At 41.3% G+C, this 13,651-nt stretch overlaps 1 long non-coding RNA gene across 1 annotated transcript in view; it reads right to left on the reverse strand.

Annotated features, from left to right (window-relative positions):
• Nucleotides 1–3,911: 3,911 nt before the first annotated feature.
• Nucleotides 3,912–13,651, reverse strand: part of LOC145450985 (uncharacterized) — a 31,638-nt gene continuing 21,898 nt past the window's right edge. The window contains exon 2 of the long non-coding RNA XR_013918664.1: nt 3,912–4,029. This is a non-coding gene — a long non-coding RNA (uncharacterized LOC145450985). The remainder of the gene's footprint in view (nt 4,030–13,651) is intronic.

Raw genomic sequence — 13,651 nt, forward strand, 5'->3', positions numbered from 1 at the left:
GAATTATCACACTTGGAGCGATATGCAGATACTTGGGTATCACTCGTTCGTTTGTGCAAATACATCATAAAATTCGCCATTCGCATCATGGCTACAATTCGAGAGATATCGAAGAGGTTTTTGAGAATTCTTCTCCGGTTTTGCAAGTCTCAAATTTCTGAAAAAGTGTCTTTTTTTTATTTCCAAAATATGGTAACCCTATAGTCTATATTAGCTGTGTGAATCTGCGATCTTTATATTTATGTTTTGAGTCGCAATACCTGAATACCATGTGCGCTGCATGCAGCTTTTTATTCGGTAAACTGCTGTATATGCAGCTCGCTCCGATCCGATGCTTGTAGACAGTGTTGCCAACTCCAGATGGAAGAAAATGTCGCTAAATATTGAGAAAAAACGCTAAAAAATAGCGCTAAATCCGTAGTTATTGCTAAAGGTGTTAATTCGAACCATAAATCAATACATTCTTCTCAGCTATATTTTACTCGTCTGGGGCAGGGATATATAGAACTCCGGGATGACTGACTGCGTCAATTGCGTCATCACGGTATTACCTAAGTGGGTCCAGATTCGCGCATTCAGTTTTGATGCACGTTCCGGTCAGCCGCTTCATCTGTGTTTAATTTAAAGTTTTTTAGAGCGGTAAAGGCATATAATATCCATGTTTATGTTATTATATAAAGCTAGCGGTTAACTAGGTTAGGAGATGTTCAGATAGTCTGAAACTTTGCGGTATTAGCCGTTTTCCTTCAGCAGGAATTTACCGGTATACCAGTACGGTCATTTACTCGCCTTCGGAATATCTCTGCTTCTGTAGTATCTTATGTAACATGTTTTGCTGCGCTGATAATCGTGATAAGATAACAAAATTTAGAATAATTTCCAACGTTAACATTGATATCCGCAGTATGATTTTGATTACGCCTTGCGGTATGTTTTTCATTTACCGGTATGTTATGCGAATGTATGTCACCATCCAAGGCTGTACATTGTACAAGTACAAGTGTACATTTACACTGTGCCGTGTCAACTATGAAGGTGAACGTTAGGAGGGACTTTGTCAGTTAAGATCTTGTACTATAGATTAATATGTGAATATGCAGGTAGTGCTGGTATTGCAGGCTTACCGGTATTCCAGATCATTGCTGGATTATTCCTAGTAAGAATTGGAGCCACTGAGTACACCACCGGTGTGCAAGATTCAAGAGGCATTTCAATTAAGGATAACCAAATATTTGAATCTAATACAAACACAACACGTCAAGGTCGTTGCAGTTGTAAGTGTCCATAACAACTGTTGAATCCAATCTCTTGTTACAGATACTATTCATCAGTTACATGTCTGGTAACATAAGGCAGACATATGTTTGTTAATGAACGGCACCTCAATGCTACAGTACTGGAATTATACTTCAACAGAAGTACACTGTTGTGAACTGCCAATGGTTGACTCCCAGTATATGGCCACAACATTTGTTGACCATTTGCTCTTACTGAAGCCATGAAGATGCCCACTCCCTTGAATGGATAAGCCAACACAATCGTAAGGACACGATACGACCTGTCTTTACCATATAAACACTCATAGCCTATAGGCTATAGGCCTGTACGATGGAGGAAGAGAAAACTCTGAAGATTGCTTTCAATTTGCAAGGTTTAGTCAAATCGTCGCAATAACGCATGGACCTCTCCTCAGTCGGTCCAAGGTAAGTTTTGCTGATTCTAGTGATACGTTATCAAATGAGCGATTTAAATTAATCCTGATGTGGTTAAAGTAGTCTGCATTGCTACTCAAGTAAGAAGTAACAGTCGTATTCCCAGGCGTACTGGTATTCAAACTTCCTCAAGTAGCTGTAGAAAGTGAAATGCCTGCAAGGTACTTAAGTTTGGAGATGGCTGCTTCAAAATTACAAGATATATCTTCGAAAATAGGCAACACCTACTTGAGTACTGCAATGAAGTAGAAGTTCTTCACTACTGACCAACTCTGCATAAATCTATATATATTGCTAAGGTTGCTTTATGTCTCTAAATACATCATTTGTTCATTTTTGTTGCGGATTCCGGAAAAACAAACGCGATGTTCCAGCGTTTGCATCACGTCAACAGTGGATATCCTGATATATTATACTGGGCATACATTCCATTGAAATCTTGGCAAAGATGGCCACGATCTGAATATTTGGATCTCGTGCATCCTCACCGAGATGATATTTTGACATGGAATCATCTAACACTCTATCGGAAAATCTGCAAGACAATGATACTGAATATTTCTTAACTGATAAATGGCATGAAATGCTTCAGGAGGCCCATTCGTGATGTACCGTTAAGCCATTGTGGTAATTTCTTCACTGCGGTCATGAAACTATTTCTCGGTGAACAAAATATCAGCTGAATTCAACAACTGGGTCTACCGAATGCTTCTTAAATTGATAATGATATGTACCAAACTTCTACCCCCCGAGGCTACATTTGAACCTGAAGAGAAGTATCAATGGTGTGTTGATTTCGTGATCAACTTTCATTGAGTGACATAGAAGCTGACAATGCTGCTATCACAATTTCGAGTCCTTACAGGCCTGCTATCTTTTCGTTATTGGAAATGCTCCATGGTAGGGGTGCATTTAAAACAAACGGTGTTTGAAACACTATGTTTAAACATGCTTTAAACCAGAGGTCTCAAACTCAAATGTGCTCGCGGGCCATTTTCCCAGTTTTGACGACGCCGCGGGCCGCAGCATTTATATGGGTATTCTATGTCTTTCCAAGTAGGCCTTATTTGGCGGGAATGAATTTTCCTATTGAAAGTGAGCCGATACAGCAGAATGACAGTAAACACACATCGGCAAAATGTGATTTACGTTTGTATTAATTTAGGCCTGGCATGAAAAGAATCATCACATTTATAACTATTTGAATAGAATTGTTGTTGTACTTGATATATATTGACTATAAGCTATAGACACCATATGGGCGGACAAATGTATGATGCCATCATAAAAGCTATCAGGTTATAATTTCCAGCTACTATGAATATTTTGAATCCAACAGACTGATAATAGAGATTGATCTGATATCAAAACATTTTTAAGTTGAGCATTGTAATTCCAATCCAGGATTCGTGTATACTTCTGATAAGTAGGTTATTAATCTCATGGACAAATATCTTCAAATATAGGAGCAGAAAAAATATAAATATGATATAAATATATTAATGAATGTGTCCTAGTGATTGAAATGTCGGAACGCCGAACGGCCCATTGTTGTTACATCGTTGGAGCGTACCACTACGGTACTCGGTACCTCTAAGTGGCCTTAATAACATGATTTAGCGACCAAAGATGTAACTAACAGATTGCCAATGGTTGCCATAACTATACTTGCTTAGTTAGCGAAATACCAAGCTGCGACCTTCTGATCTATTACTATTCCCCTGATACGCGATTAGTATGTTGCGTCCATGGTTCTAGCAAATTTACGGCATTCCGAGTCACTTAAAGTCCACTCAAGTCATTTTCATTTTGCCATCGAGTTAGCCCGAGTCTGAGTAATTCTAAGAAAGGTCGCGTCCAAGTCCAACTCACAAATTTCAATCTAGAATCGTCCAAGGGTCCGGTTTTGTCATCATGAATTGGAAATGTGACGAAATAGTGAATGTTCCACTGCATGGTAGCGTTTGCAATTGATGTGATGGTGAAGTTTGATGAATAGTTCAAGGCTTTCAGAGCAATTTTAGAGGGAATTTTCAATTTATAACCTGAAAATATATATGTGACACTTATATTTTGTCAAATTAATAAAAATCTAAAATGTCGTCGCGGGCCGCACAAAATGCTCTGGCGGGCCGCGTGTTTGAGACCTCTGCTTTAAACAGTGCTTTGAACAGAAGGCCTTTTGAAAAAAATTCTATGTAAGTTGTAAAATTATGCCATAATTGTGTAAATACTTTCCAAAATACGTGTTGTATGAGCCTACGGACGATTACCAACCGATATAGCCGACTAATATCGATATGGGATGGCTGGAACCCTCAAAATAGTCGGTTCAACAGCAATAGCACAGATATTTCGTCAAAGGAGCTATATTTACACTATATTTTCAATTGTCAATGTCAATCCAATATGACGTCACTATTGAATATTCTTGACGTCATGGCTTGAAAAAGTATGTTTTATACAAGGGCCTGGTTTTAAACATGTTTGTTTTAAATGCAACCCTATACTCCATGGTAATTGTCGATTAACGCGAATTGAAACGGTTGATTAAATCAATCCTATTACCCCCTCCCCCCCCCTTCCCAGCTGCAAGGTTTCCGACAATGGCTTGTAAATAGGTAGAAGACGCTGATATTATTCGTTATTCACTCTGTTATTTATGGCCTGATGCAGATTAATATGATGTGTAGAACTTAAACACATTCATGATTTACTGAAATTCAGAGTTGTCGTAGTTTACTTGGTTGGCTATACAGCAGTGTCATAGTTTACTGGGTTGGCTATACAGCAGTAAGGTTGTGATAAGGGAAGAATGTCTAGCTTACTCACTAACTATTCCGCAAAAGGTTGAGGATCGTTATTCTAGAAACAGCTGTATTGCTAGCTTGCACAAAAGTGGATATTTCGAGGCAGATTGCAGGTAACTTTCTGGACCTACTTAAGTAAAGGCCAAAATGAAGTCAGCCATCCCGGAGTTCTATATATCCCTGGTCTGGGGCCAAAGTCACTTATCACATTTCTGGTTCATAATACGTAATGGTCATCTCTAAGCGGGACAAAACGAGCAGTGCATTTCGATAACGCAGATCGCTTTGCGCAATGATCGCTATACGTGACCACTGGCCAGGTTTGCAGGCATAACCGCTCACTATATAAGCTTGCCTTGCTCGATGCGTCCGTGACTTCTCAAAACTGTGTGTGAGTACTTGAACACGACATATCACTGGACACACTTGTACACTACATGTGACTTGACACGTCACAACACTACTTGAATAAGACAATGGAACGACCTCAAAACAGCCCCCAAAGTCTGAAATCGGAATTAATCAGAGCAATCGCTGGACGGAATTGGTCATTGTTATGTTCAAGTTCAGTGTGTTGCGACGGTGCCATTGTCCGAGCAATGCCGGTTTTCATACTTTTAGGGCTGTTTCGGGGCGCATGCGTTGTCCTGACGAGATTTTATTTTGAATTTTCGAAATCACTGCGACACTAGCTTTCGTTCAATGCCAATTATATTAAATTTCAGCGCGCAGGTCGCCAGATGTAGCACTGCTGATTATGTTACTTTTATACTACTCAGCAAGAAGAAGCACTGTTTGCCCATGCGTAACCGCCAGGAGTTGTTTGTCTATCCGTAGGTTAGAAGGCCTAATCTATAATCAGAGTGTTCATCATCATTGGTTTATTAGCAATTTTATCAGTTCAATACACCATAAAAAATGAGATACAATGAAAAGAAAGGAAGATGTCGAAGCGACTAGGAGTTGTCTTTGGTATCGGACACCCACCTTGGCCTAGGCCAGGGCCGGCCAACCCGTGGCCCGCGAGAATATTTTGAGTGGCCCGCGAGGTAATTTCCGAAATTTATAATGTTATAAAAAATGAATTGCACAGATTGTGAACTTGCAAGGCCAACCAAACATTTGATTAATCTCACCGCAACACTTGAGATGTGATGACTAAAATATCATTTACGACGCATTGACATTTCCATGAGCCAGTCACACTTTGGTAGATCTTATTACACTACAATGTAGCAGAATAATTTGCGATAAATTTTTCAAAAGTAATTACTTTCTACACGCTTCGCGCAACATGTCGTCACTCGATTTCTTGCTTTTAATATTGTTACATCTTTGCGAAAATGAAAGAACGCCTAATGTATCAGATTGAGTCTAACTACATTCTCGATTAATTACGAGACAATGTGTCGTTCAACATATGCGACCTAGCGTTTGCGCTCGCAGAAAGACCGTCGACTATGAAACCTAGGCACAAAATGATTGACGCATGTTGGTCGAAGCTTTCGAAATTTATATGTCCAGGCGCTGAATAGTCCCGTCCTGGTAAACTGAGCCCAGCGATATACTGCAGGCCCGCATTATAGTCAAGTGACAATACTATTGAGCTACAAACTCCGAAAAATTTTCGCGCTTCGCGCGGCTAGTGGTCCCCGCAATATTTAGTTGATCAAATGTGGCCCTTTGGCTGAAAAGGTTGGCCAGCCCTGGAGGTGATGTAAAGAGGAGGCATGCACACTGAATGAAAGTAAAGAAGATAGTATAGAAAAAGGAAGCGACAAGAAATAGGGCGGCATGTCATGGGAAGCGAGATCGATAGGTCAGTCGTGGTCCGATAATCTTGAGGATGGACTGTATTTATTTAGTAGTAATTGCTTGTATTTCGACTTGAATGTGGACATGCTCGTCGACTGCCGGATGACCGGCACGATACTGTTCCACACATCAGGTCCGGCATATTTGATAGAGCGATGATCATTTCGGTCGATCATATGATATTTGGACGACGTGGACGCGCGTGTGTTGTACTTGTGCGCTCTTGATTCAGAGGTAAAGAAGTCATTGAAGTATTCGGGGCAACGACCGCAGTGAAACTGACACATAAACTTGGCGATTTCTAGTTTCCGCATATCTTCTATGTTTATGACGCCGAATCTCTTCAGCAGCGACTTATTGGATGGGCAGCCAGGCCCCTTTGGGGCCCTAGCTATGATTCGAAATACTTTATGCTGTAGTTTCTGCAGTGGCTTGAGTGCAGTTTTACTGGCAACCCCCCAACAGAGGATGCCATAATGTAACTTCGATTGGATTAAGGATTTAGGGTGGAGCCCAATTCTTCTCCTCAACTGAGTACTGCTCAAATATATATATATATATATCGGCTTTCAATTAAATAAAAGGGCAAAATAAAACAGGAAACAAATGAACATCAAGATAATGAGTTTTGGGCACTTATTAAGCGCCTCCATTGTGGGCGGTCGTGGGCGTCTTCGAGCAATAGCCCGCGTTGCGCTAGCTCGGTCTCTATTGTTGAGCGCCATGTGGTTCTATTCCAGCCACCTCTGCGCCATGGCTCCGTCGGAATGTGGTTGATGATGGCGGCGGCTGGTTGATCGTCTTGATGCCGCACTAGATGACCGATAAAGCGTAAGCGTCGTTCAGCAGCCAGCAAACGGCATGGGACTGTTTTTGTGAGTTTGCGCAGAGCATTGGTGGATATGTGCTCCGGGTGGTGGATGCCGAGTGCGTAGCGGAGGAGTGCATCGTAGTTGGCGTTGAGTGTCTTAGCCAGCTTTTCTGTCAGCGTGAGTGCTTCTATTCCGTTAAGAACCTGCTCGACAGTGGCACGGAAGATGCGGGTCTTGAGCTGGGTTGAGGCACTTGAATGGAAGAGGCTATGTAGCCGTCTTGCCGCGCCCCAGGCCTTTGCTCGCCTCGCCTTGAGTGCTTTTCCAGAGTCAGCGACGTCAATACCGATGTATACAAAACTCGTTACATACTTGAGATCGATATCTCCCAGTTGAATTGATGTCGCGTTCGCCGGTAGAGCTGGTATGGCCAGAACCTCAGTCTTCTTAGCGTTGATCTGGAGGCCAACAAGAGCGGCGGCGGCCCCTAGCTGGTTAATGAGACGCTGTGCCGATGCGGTGTTCGGGGCAAGCAGGGCTAGGTCGTCTGCGTGGGCAAGAATACCTACGTGGATTGCCTCGCGAGTCGTACGCGTGCGCGTTCCTTGCCGTGGCCGCCATTCGAAGAAGTTCGTAGTATCCGGGAAGGCCGTTCGTAGCACGAAGTCAAGGATGACCACAAACAAGAACGGTGCCAGGGTGTCACCTTGAAGCACACCAGCCGAAGTGTTGAAATCTCCGCTTGGGCCGTCATATGCTTAAATGCGAATCTCCACTCAACTAAAAATCGATTGGTACTCAGCGTTGAGTGCGCGCCAATTCTCTCTGCTCAGTTTAGTATCGTTTTCCGAGATAGCGTTGCCAGATTTTTTTCCGCCCTCGACCGGACGCGCGTGAACGATTTTGTCACGACAACACGACGCTGTTGTCGCTATTTCGCGGGTAACCCTAAAATGACGGAACGCGGAACTCTCGGAAATGGCCCCTTAAACGCGGAAAAAGCGGGAAACCTCGACTCCTAAAGCGCTGAAACAGAGGATTACGCGGAACAGTCGGTCATTAACCTTTATAGATCACACAGTAGGCACTAAAACATCGAAACAGCGGAAAAGTGGGAACCCCCGACAATCGGTCATTGACATTTGTAGATCTCAAGGAACTCTAAAGTTTAAAAAGCGGAAACTGCGGGACACCCTAATTTTCGAGTATAAGGCAGACTTAACCTCACAAGCGGCCGAGAACTATCGTGATAGTTAACATCGAACTTATGAATAATATGAGGGTTGCACATTCGGTTACTGACCCAAATAGACGCTGAACATAGCCTGGCGGGATCTATCGGGAAAACGAGTAAACTGCCGGACACCCGAAATTCCAATATAAGACGAATTTATCGTCACAAATGACCGATAACCGTCGTAATAGTTATAAATTAAACTTATGAGGTATCTGATAGTTGAAACTTGGGTCACTGACCCCTGTGGACGCTATACGTGGTCTGGTTGAGAATATCTGCTAAACGCGGAAAGTGCGGGACGATTATAACGCAGATTTAGCCTCACAAACGGCCGCGAACTGCCGTGATGGTTAAAAAAATCGAACTTATCAAAAATATGAGGGTGAAACATTCAATCACTGCTCATTATATAGACGCTCAACCTGACTTCGCGGAAATATCTAGCAAACGCGCAAACTGTGGGAGACTCAAATTGTACCGAATACATATAGAATAACACCAACGAAAGTACTGTAATCGAAAGAAAACATTAATTCCATTGACAAGTTTTTTTAATCTCTAGCATCAATTCCCGATGATGGGGAGTCCGATATACCAGCGATATGAATTTTTGTATTTGAGGTTGCCCTTATCATTTCATAGTGCTGGATTTGGACTTCCGCCCATTTTTTCTCGCTCAGTGTGGTACTCTGCTGGGCGTGGATGAATGTATGCATGTGTATGATGCCTTGACCTCCAATTATTATTAGGGTTAAAGATACTATACCGGTTGATGATTTTGTCATTTCAATAATTCGTTTCACCGTGATGTGCATTAACATTCTTCGCAATTTTACCTATTTTTAGATACATCTAATTAAAACGTTAAATAGAAATAGCATGGACGCCGTGGACGGGTTGCATTTAAAACAAAAATGAATTTAAAACAGACATGTTCAAAACATATTTTTATTGTTTTTTTACGCCATGACGTGCCGAATATTCAATTGTGACGTCATTGTGGATTCACATTGATATAGGTTAAATATAGCTACTTTGACGAAATGTCTGTACTATTGCTGTTGAACCGACTATTTTGAGGGTTCCAACCATCCCATACCGATGTACGTAGGCTATATCTGGTGGTAATTGTTTGTAAGCTCATGCAACATATTTTTGAAAAGTATTTACACAATTATATGGAATAATTTTACAACTTAAAAAAAATGTTTTTATAAAAGGCTTTTGTTTAAAACACTGTTTGAAAAATGTCTTAAACAACAAAGTGTTTTAAAACACCGTTTATTTTAAATGCAACCCTAGATGGAGAGAGGAAGAAAGAACCGAATTAAAGAAAGATGGCAGCGGAGAAAATCTGAAAAGACATGAACTGGGAAATTACTGTGTGTGCGCAAATGACCTAAATGTTGATAAGCGCATCAATTGTGTTAATAAAACAAACACAGGCCAATTATGCCGCTATTTTCGAATGCAAGTGTAAATTATTCTAGTGGAGCATTCACGGTATACCGAAGAATTCGTGAGGAGCGGATCGACAAATTCTCTGGTCCAGCTCCGATCCGGTTGTTCAATTCTCTGGTCCGGCTCCGGTCGTATCAGGAATAAGTATTGATCCGGCTCCAATCCGGCTCTGGCCAAAAATGATAAAGTCTGGCCAGAAATCCGGCCGTACTCGGTACGGGAGTTCCGTGAATTTATAACTATGCCTCGTTTATTTTCGCATTGACTTGTCGGTTACTTGCGTGTGGTTGGTTGATAGTTATTTAGTTATAAAATTCATGCTTATCCATAAAGATTTTGATCGTATCAAAACAATAGTGATCCGGCTCCGTCCGTAACAGAAAAAGTACTGATCCGGATCTGATCCGGTCCGGCCAAAATTGAAAAAATCCGGCCGGATATCCAATCTGGCTCAGATACATGCCCCGCACTACGAAGAGTATGCTCATTGCACACTTGCACAATGCACATTGCACACCTACTCAATAAAATTATATTCTAGATCAGAGGTTCCCAACTTAGGCGGCATCACCCACTAATGGGCAATTTTGAGAAACAAGGGGGCGATGGGGGGGCGAAATTATTATAACCTCCTCTGAGATATTTAATTAACGCAGCCGAAAATACATGTGGCAACTGATTATTCTACATATGACACGAAAGTAAATTACAGGTTAGGGTTTAATTGAGGCTTTGGTTTTGGGTAAGGCTTGATATCAGGAACATCTGATTTGCAAACGTCACTTTTGATTATAACATAAACACGAGTATTAGCTGTACTCGAGCAGTATGTAAACCAGACAAATGCCCGATAAAAGAATTGAAATTCTATACCCGTCAAATAAAACATGACGATTTCCATGTCAACTCATTACTCAGCGGTTGCTGATATAAATCATTCTCACGTGCAACGGCAGCTCGAAATATCCGTATACCAGAGCTTGTGAACTGCGCGCGCGGAGGGTTTTCAATGTTATGACATCCGAAGGAATATCATTTTTGCAATATATTCAAAGCTAATGTTTGAGGCCTTTGTGAAAATGTATGCAGAGACGTAGTAGTTTGATCTCGACTGCTTCGTCATGCCGTCGTTCAACGCTACGACCACTCAGTAGATCTTACGTGGAGACAGCATAGCAATAGCATACTCCAGGCAGCGTACATTTGATGTCTATGGCTGCCTTTCGAATGCAACTTTTGATGCCGACTGTCTTTGAGCAGTAAGTAACATATCTTGAATTGATGAAATTTTGATGCCGACTGTCTTTGAGCAGTAAGTAACATATCTTGAATTGATGAAATTCGTAGACGAAATAGAATCTCAAGTGTGAAGAAAGACATATTCGTGTATCTTGCATTGTGGATGCTGGAGCAAAACGTTGAGATTCGCTGCATTAAAAATGCACTGTTCGTTTACATCAGGGGTTCTTACAGTATGAGTCGCGAAGGATATATATTTGGGTCGCCAACGTACCCGAGTGATCTTTTAAATTATTCTAGTGCATGTTCAAAGTCACTGGATACTGGCAGTGGTCAACTTGAGTACCAACATAACTTAACATTGTTGGATTATTATTTTTATCTGAGCAAGTGTCACACACAATGTACAATGCGATAAGACACAATGAACATATAGGAGGAAGTCGAACGATGTTAGAGTCTAACATCCACCTCGGCCTAGAGTAGGGTTACCATATTTCTGTGACACAAATTCCGGACACTCATTAGCGCACACTATATAGCAAAGCTTTGCTCACAGACTAAAGGTGGCCACGATCCAGTTCAGGAGTATATGGCTGTGTGTTATGTAACCGGGACCGAAACCACATTTTCAGCCCCTACCCACCCAAATAAACAATGATTTTTAGTCCACCATAGGGTAATCGATGCAACTTCTGGGGAGGGGGGGGGGTGCTATATGAATCTGGTTTCTATATGCATTTGTTCGTTAAATTTGTTGAATGAATTCTGTCAATAATATTGGTTGTTCCATGTATTACTATATAGTTACTATAGTTACTACTCTCCGCCCTCATGATCATAATTAGCGGTAGAGCTGGTGGAGTTTGATGAGTTCGAAAATACAGGGATCGTAATTGTACATCGTTAGACGAAGTCATGTTCATGTCCCTCCGCTAAGATTGTTTATCAGCCTTATGCCGGTGCGATCCACGGAGCGTTATAAACACCCAACATCCAGTGGTTTCCAACCTTTTAAGGTCCCGACTCCATCTCCAATTTGAAAATGTTCCGTGGCCCAGATAAAAATTTGACGAGCTGAATACTAAAAGAAGTCAGCACCTTGGCCCTGACTTACTCACGGGCTATTTTGGAAGCTGATTACGTTCAACATATTCGCGAACCCTAGAATAAAGGCAAATGACCTCCAAGTTTGGAGCCACTATATATCATTGAATAATGCATTTAAACGGCCCTCACGATCTTTAGGAATATACCGTTCGCCTATATTTTCGATTACAATTAGGCTTATTCCAGCAAATGACGGTCGTTTATATTTATATTTTATTGCACTTTATGCGAGGGCGGTAGTCCCCATATTAAAATCATTAAATGCGGTAGTAAATCGCGCTGCGCGAAGAAAAATATCATGCATTAGCATAAATATTCCCCAAAATAATGTTACATGTTAATTTACGAAAAAATTATGAGCCTACGTCAAGTCTTCAAAATTCCGGACATTTGGCATATTTTAGAAATTCCTCCCGGACGCTAGTTTGAACAGTGGAATTCCGGACATGTCCGGGAAATTCCGGACGTATGGCCACTAGGGCTGTTCAAAAATAACCTTTTTTCCTGAATCTTGCTGGTTACTTGATTAAATCGTTAGGTTGCCTTTAAAAACGACGCACACCAAATTTGAATTCATTCCAACCAATATTCGCGAATTTCGTAGAGTTTGAAAATTTTGAATTTGCCTAAAAATGAAAAAAAAATATTTTTTCAAATTTTTTCGCCAACCCCATGAAATTGTTGCGCTGTCTTCAAAAACGATGCAAAACAAATTTGACTCAATTCGAAGCTGTAGAAGTGGAGTTATTTCAGTTTTTCTTTGATAATTCTGGGATTATCCTTGATTGGTGGATTATCCCAGAATTATCATCAAAAAACTTGAATAACTCCGCTTCTGCAGCTTGAAATTGAGTCAAATTTGTTTTCCATCGTTTTTGAAGACAGCGCAACAATTTCATAAGGTTGGAAGGAAAATTTGAAAAAAAATTTTTTTTTGCATTTTTAGGCAAATTCAAAATTTTCAAACTCTACGAAATCCGCGAATATTGGTTGGAATGAATTCAAATTTGGTGTGCGTCGTTTTTTAAGGCAACCTAACGATTTAATCAAGTAACCAGCAAGATTCAGGAAAAAAGTTTATTCTTGAACAGCCCTAATGGCCACCCTAGCCTAGAGTGCCCGATGTCACAGTTCTTTTCGATGTACTGGCGTAGCAGCATGTGCTGCCCCCCTGGCTCTCGATTAAAATGCCGCCCCCCCTAAGTAGACCGCCGCAAATTTCGGCATAGATTCATGTTCAAGCAATCTTGTCAATAAAGATATTTGCAAATATTATGCCGCTTCTCAGCGTCACCGTCTCAACGTTAATAAGGCCAAAAATAATAAAGACAAGAAATAGGGAACGAATGTATTGTGCACAAAAGGGAGGCGAGTGGCGCAGTGTGTAAATCAAGTGCGCTGCGACACCCATAGGCGCCGAGTTACGGGGTGGCGGCCACCCCATAAGATTAAACG

Source organism: Botryllus schlosseri, chromosome 11 (genome assembly GCF_051294905.1).
Source record: "Botryllus schlosseri isolate E-star chromosome 11, Bs_hap1, whole genome shotgun sequence".
Taxonomy (NCBI): Eukaryota; Metazoa; Chordata; class Ascidiacea; order Stolidobranchia; family Styelidae; genus Botryllus; species Botryllus schlosseri.